This window comes from Phyllobates terribilis, unplaced genomic scaffold (assembly GCF_046119375.1).
Source record: "Phyllobates terribilis strain yellow unplaced genomic scaffold, ASM4611937v1 Scaffold_11__3_contigs__length_659146591, whole genome shotgun sequence".
Lineage (NCBI taxonomy): Eukaryota > Metazoa > Chordata > Amphibia > Anura > Dendrobatidae > Phyllobates > Phyllobates terribilis.
Genome location: NW_027362771.1, coordinates 381,239,019 through 381,252,225, shown reverse-complemented (window position 1 = coordinate 381,252,225; position 13,207 = coordinate 381,239,019).

Below are 13,207 nucleotides of genomic sequence, written 5' to 3'. Positions count from 1 at the left end.
CATAGAACCTGTAAAAAAAAGAATTTAAACTAAAAAAAAAAACATTATACTCACCTTCTGATGGCCCCCGGTCTCCTCCGGTGCGTCCTGTGTCTTCGGTGGCTCGCGGTGGTCTAAAAGGACCTTCCATGACGTCATTTAGTCATGTGACAGGTCACGCGACCGCCGACGTCAGATCACTAAATGACGTCATGGAAGGTCCTTTTACACCACCGCGAGCCGTCAAAGACACCAGAGAAGGAGACCGGGGGCCATCAGAAGGTGAGTGTAATGGTTTTTTTTATTTTTCACCATTTTATTGTTTTTTTTTACTATTGATGCTGCATTTGCAGCATCGTAACTTGGTCACACTATATAAATCTATGCCGGTTGCATGGATTTATATAGTGTGACCAAGTTGTCAAGCACTTTTCCAAGTGATGCTAAAATCGCTTGGAAAAGCGCTTGATAACCCGCATGCAAAAACGCTTGACAAACGCTTCTACCTGGCAGGAAAAACGCATGTAAAATCCTCATGCATTTTTCCTGCCAGGGAGATGCAGAAAAAATCTGCAGCATTTCTGCATCGTGGGCACTTAGACTTTTGAAGACCAGCGTTTTTTACACCGTTCTTGATGAGACGGATGGAGCGTGCGAGGCTCTAAAGAATAAGGCGAAAGTGGCGTGTGCCTCCGTGTGCATCAGTCAGGGACATATTACATACATGTCACATACATTAGTGGGATGCAGGAATGCTGGGAACTTCATTCTATGCTACCAAAGTCTGACTTCTATTATACTTTTCCTCTGATTGTTCCCCTCATGATCTTGACTTACAAATACTGATAGAAAACACTGACCAAATACTGAACGTGTGAACAGAGCCTTAGGCCACGTTCACACTACCAGTATTTAGTGTGCAGCGCGTCAGCTGCCAGAATCTAGTGATCAATTGTACTCGTGTCTTTCCGACATGAATACAATTGAATTAGTGGAGCTGAAGACACCGAAGATTAAATGTAACAGGGGAAGATCTAGGGTGAGGGAGATTTACTGTGGAGGGGAGGGGTGGGGGACATTTAGTGTAACACGGTGGGGAAGATTTGAGGATACTAGTTTGGGGAGCAAGGAAGGGACAGGTGCAGACACAATATGTGGAGCGGGAGGAATTTGAAGACACAGTAAGAGGAGCAAGGGGGGACATGGGGGCCATGTATGAGGAAACAGTATGGGGGGATGGATGCAGACACAGTATGGTGAGTGGGGGGATATGTGCAGACACAGCATGAGTAGCAAAGGGAAAAATGTACGCGGACACCGTATGGGGAGCGAGGGTGTTGGGATGTGTGCAGACACAGTATGGGGAGTTGGTGGGGATGTGTGAGGAGGCTGTATGGAGAGTGAGAGGGGAAACGTGTGAGGAGACTACTGAAAGAAATAGCAAGAGGAGACAGTATGGGGGCAGAAAAGTGTGAGTGGGCACAGAATAAAGACTGAGTAGTGTGGGGGGGTAGCAAGGGTGGACAGTCTAAGGGCACAGCCAGGAGGGGACAGTATACCAAGGAGGGGGAGTGTGATGAGGGGGCACAGTATAGATATAAACTGGGCCCTAAAGGGGGGGCACAGTGTGAGAGCATAGTGTGAAGAGGAGGCCCAGTATGGAGAGGACAGTGTGGAGAGCATGTACCATAAGAGGGACACTGTGGGGGTCATATTTTGTGCAGGGAATATAGTGAGGGGTAATTATATATTCAGGGGCTCAGGGTAGAGCAGATATTTTTATTCAGGAGCATTATAATGACACTGCTATCTTTAAGGGCATCGTGTCGGGATGTGCTGCAGAACACGGGAAAAGATAGAAGTCTGCAGAGACAAGCTGTGGATGAGAAAAGTCATCATTGCGTCTGGACAAGATGAAGAAAATAAAGAGAACGACTCCAGAGACAACGTCATCTATCAGGCACCTGGATGTAAAAAAAAATTTGTGATATTGACTAATTCTTATATTTGCAATTTCTGTTAGGAGCATTAAAGGAGTTGTCCAAGTTTGTGATGAGTCTGCAGTCATTTTATGTGACTGCAGACTTATGAATTCTCATAGTGCGCACTGCACGCGGTCAGGATTCTCTTGTGCCGGTGTTTTGTATACATGTAGTCACGTGTCAACTAGACATGAGTGGCCTCACTCAATGAAAATAAATTGAGCGAGGCAGGACACGTCTAGTCGTAATGTGGCCAGAAGTATACAAATTGCATACTTGTGCAAGGGAGAATCCTAGAAGTGTGCAGTGCATGCGCTGTGAGAATTCAGAAGCCTGCAGTCATAGAGTTACTGCAGACTTTTATCTCAAACCTGGACAAGCCCCTTAATTATAAAATGAAGCCCTGTAGCCAATCCTAACAGCATGTAATATACTCACTGTCAGGATACAGCTGGGCTTGCAGGTTCCAGCAGTCATCACATGGCCACTTCACTCATGCGATTTTCATACTTATGGTCAGGTGAAAACTAGCAGCTTCTCTTCCGGCTTCTCTCAGTTTTTCACTGAACATGGAGAGAATTAGGGAGAGCAGCTCATAGGCTTGTGACTAAGTGTGCAAATCGCATATGTGCTGGGGGGGGGGCGTCAAACTGAATTCCTGCCCCATATGCCAGAAAGCCTAGATACACCTCTGGGTACACTGATGACATCCATATGCTGTACGTGTTTTTCACAGACCCATAGACTTGTATTGATACTTCTCATCCGTCATATTGAAAAATGGACATGTGAATCGCACCACAGATTATAATAGGTACGTGTTCTATCCGTAAAAATAACGAATTTAACATGTATGTGAAACATGGACGTCTGAATGAGACCTAAGTGGGCGTAAGTCAGGTTGGGAGACCTATGCTCAATCTAGTTATTGCAGTCTGTATGCGAAGCGTAGACATGGCCTAAGGGCTCATTCACACATCAGTTTTTCAAGTAGGTGGAGAACCTTTTTTTTCTCATCAGTGAAAAAAACTGATGAACCTTTGACCAAACTCAATCCAACAAATCACAAAATGTTTGAACCAGTTATATTTTTTACTTCTTTGTCTCTGTCTCACTACTTTGCAGGACGCAATGCTGCACATTTTCCGGCATTACACTGCCATGTTATAGCAGCACAGAGTCATGTTTGGCCAAGTGATCTGTCGCCGTGTAGCACTGGCTGCCTTGTGCTGGTTTTCCAGTCTCTCTTTTATTACAGAGTCCAGACTGCCTCATGAATTATTCCTCTTTTGGACATATTCGCCCAAGTACAATATCTCACATCTCAACACTGGTTCAAATGTGAGATTTGTCAGGTTTAATACGTCCATGAAACAAGGACCGTTCTTGCAATGGAAGACCTGGTTTCCCAACCTAGCTAATTGCTTCATAGGCGTATATCAGGGCAGGAGACCTGGGTCTTCTGATGTGAGAACGGTCCACGTTTCATGGATGTGTGACCTAGCCGCAAAATAGTCCGCCAGAAAAAACTTACATTTATGTGTCTGTATTCTGTGCCATATGCCCGTTTCTCATGTCTGTATAGCATCCGTATGTCTGTCTATTATGTCCATATACCAACCATACGTCTCTTTTGTACATAAGAATGCTATCTATAATATAACCGGAGATGCGTTCCTCTGTCTGAAGCCTCGATAGACTGCGCAAGCGCGACGTGCCTGCGCAGTCTGAACCCCACAGAGGAACGCATCCCCATCCTAAACAAGGATGAGGATTGTGGCACCGGAGATCGCGGTATGCGTAAGCACTGAATGCATACAGCGATCTCCGGCACCATAACAACTTACCTATCCGGGAGGCCAGTTGCCGCGGCATCTCTTCGGGCAGAAGGCCGGGATTCGCCTTCATAATCGGCGTATGCGCATAGCGTGCTTCCGGGGCCGTTTTATTGAAGACACATTGCAAGTGTGTCTTCAACAAAATGCTGCCGGAATGCCCGGACTGCGCAGGCGCTGATCCGGCGTCACAGTCCTCCCCCGCCCTCTCCTGACATCACTAATCATTTAAATATGTAACGTACCCCCACACTTTTCCGCCATTTTAAAGACACAAGATTTCTGTGTCACACAGTGCCTCCGGACTCTATCTTAAAAAAATAAATTGTACTATATATAGATATATATATTACACATATATCTATATATATCTATAGAAGATACTATATACATATATAATAGATATATGTAATATATATATCTATAGAACATATATACATATATCTACTATATAAAGAATAGTCAGCAGAGTACTCCAACATAGTTAGAGGAGCAATCCAGCAACAAAATACGTCAGCGGAGCGTTTTTTTACACGAAGACCATCAGTTCATGTGACCTAGCACATTGACGTGCATTATTCCTTGTGCTATCTATATGCAACCTGTTTTTCATACTGACAGCACAAAGATATTTAATACATTCGTCTGAACAAGCCCTTACAGTGATCCCAAATGGGACATCTTCTCATTCACCCTGGTTATGCTATCTTAAATACCACTGGACATTTGTAAAGGCATTGTTCACTACCTGAACAACCCCTTTTGAAAGAAAGTTGTCTCCTTTGTAAAATAAAAAAAAGTATATTCACCTCCTGCAGCAGCGCCATTTCAGCAATGTCAGCGCTGGGTCTGTTGAGGTTGTTATGTCATGTGAACCACCTCTATTGTAAAACAAAACACAAAAAAATCCATATTAATAATATATAATATAACCCTTTCACCCCGTTTTCACCTTCCTGACCAGGCCAATTTTTTAATTTTGACAAATGTCACTTTATGAGGTAATAACTATGGAACGCTTCAACGGATCCCCCTGATTCTGAGATAGCTTTTTGTGACATATTGTACTTCATGACAGTGGTAAAATGTCTTTAATATGAATTACGTTTGCGAAAAAAATTGGAAATTTGGCAAAAATTTTGAAAATTTAGTAATTTTCAAACTTTTAATTTTTATTCCCTTAAGTGAGAGATATGTCACACAAAATAAAATAACATTTCCCACATGTCTACTTTACATCAGCACAATTTTGGAAACATAATTTTTTTGTGTTAGGAAGTTAGAAGGGCTAAAAGTTGACCAGCGATTTCTCATTTTTACAACAAAATTTACAAAACCAATTTTTTAGGGATCACATCACATTTGAAGTGACTATGAGGGGTCTATATGACAGAAAATACTCAAAAGTGACACCATTCTAAAAACTGCACCCCTCAAGGAGCTCAAAACCACATTCAAGAAGTTTATTAACCCTTCAGGTGCTTCACAGGAATTAATGGAATGTGGAAGGAAAAAATAAATATTTAAATTTTTTTAAACAAAACTTTTCCTTAAGACCCAATTTTTTTTTACTTTCACAGAGTTAACAGGAGGAAATGGACCCCAAAATTTGTTGTGCAATTTCTCCTGAGGACACCGATACCCCATATGTCGGGGAAAACCACTGTTTGGGCGCACGACAGGGCTTGGAAGTGAAAGAGCTAAATTTGCTGGAATACTTAGCAGACGCCATGTCACGTTTGGAGAGCTCCTGATGTGCCTAAACAATGGAAACCCCCCACAAATGATACTATTTTGGAAACTAGACCCCTCAGTAAACTTATCTAGATGTGTGGTGAGCACCTTGTACCCCCAGGTGCTTCACAGAAGTTTATAACATTGAGCCGTAAAAAATAAAATCAAATTTTTTCCACAAAATGTTTTTTAGCCCCAAATTTTGCATTTTCACAAGGGTAACAAGAGAAAATGGACCCCAAAATTTGTTGTGCAATTTCTCCTGAGTACGCAGATACCCCATATATGGGTGAAAACTACTGTTTTGGCGCATGGCAGGGCTCAGAAAGGAAGGAGTGACGTTTTGGAATGCAGATTTTGATGGAATGGTCTGCCGGTGTCATGTTGCATTTGGAGAACCCCTAATGTGCCTAAACAGTGGAAAACCCCCACAAGTGACCTCATTTGGTAAACTAGACCAATCCAGGAATTTATCAAGACATGGTGAGCACCTTGAACCAATAGGTTCAATCACAGAATTTTACAACTTTGATCTGTGAAAATGAAATCAAAAATTTTTCCACAAAAATGTTGATTTAGCCGCAAATCTTTTTTTCACAAGGATAGCAGGAGAAAATGGACCCCACAATTTGTTGTGCAATTTCTCCTGAGTACACCGATACCCCATATGTGATCGAAGACTACTTTTGAGGCACAGTGCAAAACTCAGAAGGAAAGACGCGACATATCGGAGTTCAGATTTTGCTACAATGGCTTAAGGGTGCCATGTAACATTGGTACAACCCCTGAGGTGGCAGAACAGCCAAACCTCCCATAAGTGACCCCATTTTCCAAACTACACCTCTCAATGAATTCATCTAGGGAGACAGTGATCATTTTGACACCACAGGTGTGTCACAGCATGTTATACAATTGGGCAGTGCAGAAAAAATAATTACATTTTTACCAGCAAAATTTTATTTTAGCCCCAGATTCTACATTTTCACACTGGGAAAATGGGTAAAAATGGCACCAAAATTTGTCCTCCAATTTCTGCTGAATGTAAATATACCACATATGTGGCTGTACAGTACTGATTAGCCACACAGCGAGACTCGAGAGGAATTAAGTACTATTTGTCTCCTCAAGCAAAGATTTTCCTAGAATAGTTTGCAGACTCTATATACAGAGCCCCTAAGTGCTAGAAAAGCAGAATCCCCCCCCCCCACAAGTGACCCCATTTTGGAAATTATACCCCTTTGGGAACTTATCTACAGGTGTAATGACGATTTTGACTCCATAGGTGTCTTCCAGAAACAAGCAGTAGTGGATGTTGCTGAGTGAAAATTGCAAACTGCCATTGTAGTGATCAGTACATTGTAGTGACCACTATTTTGTAGTAACCAGTACGTTGTAGTACCTGTACGTTGTGCTTGTGCTTCTGAAGACACACACACGTAAATGCCAAACATGTGGACGCTAACTGAGGTTAGGCACACTGGGTCTTAAAAAGGGAGGTGGGCATTTGGATTTGAGAGTGCAGAATTCGCTGATTTTTCTTTTGGGGGGCAAGGAGCCATAGCGCTTTTCCAGAGCCTTTGTACTACCAGTAACGTGGAAGCCTCCTATATTTCCGATAACAGACTTGGGTACCATCCGCACATTGAAACGCATATAATCCTTGTGTACAAATGTACTGACACGGATTATATGCGTCTCAATGCCATTCAATGGCGGCGATTACGCTGCGTGTCCGCAAAATTAATGGACATGCTGGGGATTTTTGAGCGCAGCATAAACGCTGCGGAAAAATCCGCAGCATGGGCATTGACAGTGCGTCTTGTCATTGAGGACCATGGGGGCCGGATTACCAAGCGTTTTTGAAGCGTTTACGCTGCGGAAATTCCGCAGCATATACGCTTGTAAAACGCTACGTGGGCACATACCCTCATTCTGAGAGCTATAACTTTTTTATTTGTCCGCTGACGGAGCTGCATGGCAGCATGTTTTTGGAGGGCAAAATGGCATTTTCAGCAGTATTTATTTACATTCGTCTTTTTGATTGCATTTTATTCTACTTTTGTTCTGTATGATGATAAAGTATATATTTTTGCCTTGTTTTTTATTTATTTTTTTAACGATGTTCACTGAAGGGGTGAACTAGTGGGACAGTTTTATAGGTCAGGTCATTTTAAAGGTCAGGTCGTTCCGGACACGGTGATACCAAATATGTGCATTTTTTTTGTTTATTTTTGTTACATAAATAAATAGATTTATTTGATTAATATTTTTTCTTTTTTTTTACTTTTTTTTATATATTTTTACAATTTTTAGTAATTTTTTTTTTACTTTTCACATTGTCCCAGGATGGGACATCATCTTTACACTGTCAGATTGCTAATCTGATAATCAGCAATGCTTCTGCACTGCAGAGCATCAGATCAGCCTCTGAAAGGCAGGGAGGAGGAGTGTCATCTCCTGCTCTGAGCAGGAGCTCACAGGCCACCTTCCCTGAAGGACCCTGTGGCCATCTTAAAAACCAGAGTCACCATGAAGACCATCAGCACAACGCAATCGTGTTGTGCTGATGGGAGTACAAAGGGCGCTCACGATCAGTGCTAGCGCTGATTGTAGACGTTGCTGCTGTGGGTGTCAGCTCTCACATAGAACTGACACCCGCAGAGCCCACGCGATCACTGCAGAGGTGTATCTAGGTCTTCTTGCACCCGGGACAAGAATTCAGCTTGGCGCCCGCCACCCCCATTCCCCAACTCCTTCCCCAGCACATATGCGATTTGCACACTAAGGCCACGGCCCCACTATCAGTATTTGGTCAGTATTTTTTCTTTGGAGTGGGTGATAAATGCATAATTAGTGACTTTTTTCTATTACACCTTTTCTCAGATTGTTCCTCACCCAGTTTTGGCTCCCATTCCTGAAAAAAATACTGACCGAATACTGACCAAATACTGATAGTGGGGCCGTGGCCTTAGTCACATGCTGACGAGCTGATTTTCCTAATTTTCTCTGAGAGAAGCAGGAAGAAAAGCTTGTTGACTGTAAGTATGAAAATCGCATATGAGTGAAGTGGGCGTGTGATGACTGATGGAATCTGCAAGCAGAGCTGAATCCTGACAGTGAGAATATTATACACTATAAGGATTGGCTACAGGGCTTTATTTTATAATTAAAGGGCTCGTCCAGGTTTGAGATGAAAGTCTGCAGTCACTGTGCTCATGCATAAACGTGCATAAACATGGACAACATCTTTAATGCTCCTAACATAAATAAAAATATAAAAATGTCAGCATCATAAAAAACATTTACATCCAGGTACCTGATAGATGACGTTGTTTCTGGAGTTGATCTATTTATTTTTTTCCTCTTGTCCAGATACCATGAAGACTTTTCTCATCCACAGCCGTCTCTGCAGACTTCCACTTTATCAGTCTTCTGCTGCACATCCCCACATAATGCCCTTAAAGATAGCAGTGTCATTATAATGCTCCTGAATAAAAAATATCTGCCCTACACTGAGCCCCTGAATAAATAATTTCCCCTCACTATATTCCCTGCACAAAATATGTCCCCCACAAGTTACCCCTCTTATGGTACATGCCCTCCACACTGCCCTTTCCTTTCCATACTGGGTCCCCTCTTCACACTGTCCTCACATTGTGTCCCCCCTATAAGGCCCAGTCTACTGTTCCCTCCTGGCTGTGACCTTACACTGTCCCCCCATGCCTCCCCCACCCACTACTCAGTCTCTATTCTGTGCCCACTCACACTTTATTTCCCCCATACTGTCTCCTCACACTATTCCCCTCAAAAGTCTCCTTACATGTTTCCCCTACCTCCTCATACTTCCTCCTCACACATCCCCCCAACTCCCCATACTGTGTCCACACACATCCCCTCCACACAGAATAAATCTAAATCCCCCCTCCACACTGAATAAATCCCTCCTCCACACTGAATAAATCCCCCCTCCACATTGAATATATCCCCCCTCCACACTGAATATATCCCCCCTCCACACTGAATCCCCCCTCCACACTGAATATATCCCCCCTCCACACTGAATATATCCCCCCCTCCACACTTACGAAATACCCCCTCCACACTGAATAAATCCTCCCTCCACACTGAATAAATCCCCCCTCCACACTGAATATATCCCCCCCTCCACACTGAATAAATATGCCCCCTGCGCAATGAATAAATATGCCCCCTGCACAATAAATAAATAGACCCCCTGCAAAATGAATAAATGGCCCCCTGCTCAATGAATAAATATGCTCCCTGCATAATTAATAGCCCCCTTGCACAATTAATAGCCCCCCTGCACAACTAATAAATAGCCCCCTGCACAATTAATAGTCCCTCTGCACAATTAACAATTATCCCCCTGCACAATTAATAGCCCCCCCTGCACAATTAATAACCCCCTGCACAATTATTAGCCCCCCTGCACAATTAATAGCCCCCCTGCACAACTAATAGCCCCCTGAACAATTAATAGCTCCCCTGCACAATTAATAGCCCCTGCACAATTAATAGCCCCCCTGCACAACTAATAAATAGCCTCCTGCACAATTAATAGCAACCCCTGCACAATTAATAGCCCTCCTGCACAATTAATAAATATGGCACCTCCCCAAACTGAATCTGCGGTGTCTTCAGCTCCATAGCCACAGGAGCACTTACTCATCTCTCCTGTGAGCGCCGGCGAGTGACATCAGCAGCGCGATCACCTGATCACGCTGCTGACGTCGCTCTATGCAGACGGTAAGAGCTTCAATTTTACTTGCGTCTGAAGACGCAAGTACAATCACCGGGCGCCGGCATGCCGCAGCTTCTCTAAGCGGGCAGTCAGATTGACAGCCCACTCAGAGAACGGCTGAATCCCGGTCCGGGGGGCGGCAGAACCCAGACGCCGGGGGAGACACATCGGACCACCGCCCGACAGCGTCCCCCTGCCGGCTGCGCCCGGGGCACATGCCCCAGCTGACCCCCCTAGATACGCCTCTGGATCACTGTGCCATATATATACTTTGCTTGGCGGGAACTGAGCTCCCGCAGTACCGTATACAGTGGGTACGGAAAGTATTCAGAACCCTTTAAATTTTTCACTCTTTGTTTCATTGCAGCTGTTATAGCAGAAGATGAGGTCCCTCACGTTCAAAGACCCCATCTCTGCTGTATAAGTCTGACGGTTACCTTAGGTCAAAAACAACAACTAAATGTTCCTTCCTTGTATCAATAGAAACTAACGTGTCCTTGCTAGTCATCAGAATGTGTCTGATTAAATGTATCAACACAAGCATAGGCTTCACGAGAACAAAAACCAGTTTTTGTTTGCACAGCTAAATTGTATGATCGGACCATATATGGTAAATCCGTTTCTGCCTCCATGGTGTATATAAACCCTATGCTTTGTAATAAAGTTGGAGTCTTTTGACGCATACTACCTGTCTTGTGTCTTATTCTCTCCGGGCCTGTATACTAGAGGATAGAAGAACCAGAAAGCAGTGACGACACAGCCATTTGGTAAATTCTAAAAAGTTCATTTTTTTTTCTCATTAAAGTACACTCTGCATCCCATCTTGACTGAAAAAAACAGAAATGTAGACATTTTTGCAAATTTATTTAAAAAGAAAAACTGAAGTATCACATGGCCATAAGTATTCAGACCCTTTGCTCAGACACTCATATTTAAGTCACGTGTTGTCCATATCCTTGCGATCCTCCTTGAGATGATTCTACTCCTTCATTGGAGTCCAGATGTATTTAATTAAACTGACAGGACTTGATTTGGAAAGGCACACACCTGTCTATATAAGACCTCACAGCTCACAGTGCATGTCAGACCAAACGAGAATCATGAGCTCAAAGGAACTGCCCAAGGAGCTCAGAGACAGAATTGTGGGAATGCACAGATCTGGCCAAGGTTACAAAAGAATTTCTGCATTACTCAAGGTTCCTAAGAGCACTGTGGCCTCCATAATCCTTAAATGGAAGAAGTTTGGGACTGTCAGAAGTCTTCCTAGACTTGGCCGTTCAGCCAAACTGAGCAATCGTGGGAGAAGAGCCTTGGTGAGAGAGAGAAGATCCCCAAGATCACTGTGGCTGAGCTCCAGAGATGCAGTAGGGAGATGGGAGAAAGTTCCACAAAGTCAACTATCACTGCAGCCCTCCACCAGTCGGGCCTTTATGGTAGAGTGGCCCGACAGAAGCCTATCCTCAGTGCAAGACATATGAAAGCCTGCATAGAGTTTGCTCAAAAACACATGAAGGACTCCCAGACTATGAGAAATAAGATTCTCTGGTCTGATGAGACGAAGATAGAACTTTTTGGTGATAATTCTAAGCGGTATGTGTGGAGAAAACCAGGCACTGCTCATCACCTGCCCAATACAATGCCAACAGTGAAACATGGTGGTGGCAGCATCATGGGGGATGTTTTTCAGCTGCAGGTACAGGATAACTGGTTGCAATTGAAGGAAACATGAATACGGCCAAATACAGAGATATCCTGGATGAAAACCTCTTCCAGCGTGGTCTGGACCTCCGACTTGGCCGAAGGTTCACCTTCCAACAAGACAATGACCCTAAGCACACAGCTAAAATAACAAAGGAGTGGCTTCAGAACAACTCTGTGACCATTCTTGACTGGCCCAGCCAGAGCCCTGACCTAAACCCAATTGAGCATCTCTGGAAAGACCTGAAAATTGCTGTCCACCAATGTTCACCATCCAACCTGACGGAACTGGATAGGATCTGCAAGGAAGAATGGCAGAGGATCCCCAAATCCAGATGTGAAAAACTTGTTGCATCATTCCCAAGACGACTCATGGCTGTACTAGCTCAAAAGGGTGCGTCTACTCAATACTGAGCAAAATACTTATGACCATGTGATATTTCAGTTTTTCTTTTTTAATAAATTTGTCAAAATTTCTACATTTCTGTTTTTTTCAGTCAAGATGGGGTGCAGAGTGTACTTTAATGAGAAAAAAAAAAAACTTTTTAGAATTTACCAAATGGCTGCAATGAAACAAAGAGTGAAAAATTTAAAGGGGTCTGAATACTTTCCGTACTCACTGTATATATCGCCCATGTCGGGAAGGGGTTAAGTACAATGCATACCCTTGTTTGTACGAAACCTCATACAAGTAAAAAAAAGTGGTTCAAATCTAGAATATGGGACTGTCTGCATTACAATGTTATCATCAGCCAAGCGAATACATGTAAAAAAAAATACAAAAAATATTTGTTCACACATAGCGCTCCGCACTGCAAGGCTATGTTCACAGGTTTTGCTGTGTTTTTTTTGGCTGCGTTTTTCAGTATCCCAACATTCAGCTTTGCTTTTACCACAGAAGCATGAATGCAGGTCACCAATGCAAGACATACTGTCACGGATGTGTCAGGGTTGACAGACAGTCATATGGTGTCCGGCTGTAGAAGGTCGCTGCATTTGGCCTTACAAACATCTCCTTGATTCCTTTATTATAACTTTCCCTTTAGGACCCTGTGTTATCCTCACCTTTCTGCAGTTAATCAGCACTTCCTTTCTGTATCCTTAAATACACTCAGGTCCTCAGAGAGTTTGCTGGTGTTCACTTTCTCACTTTGGTCAGCCCTTGATTTGATCAGGTATTGTTTAATTTCACACCTTGGTAAGCCAGTGTTTACTTT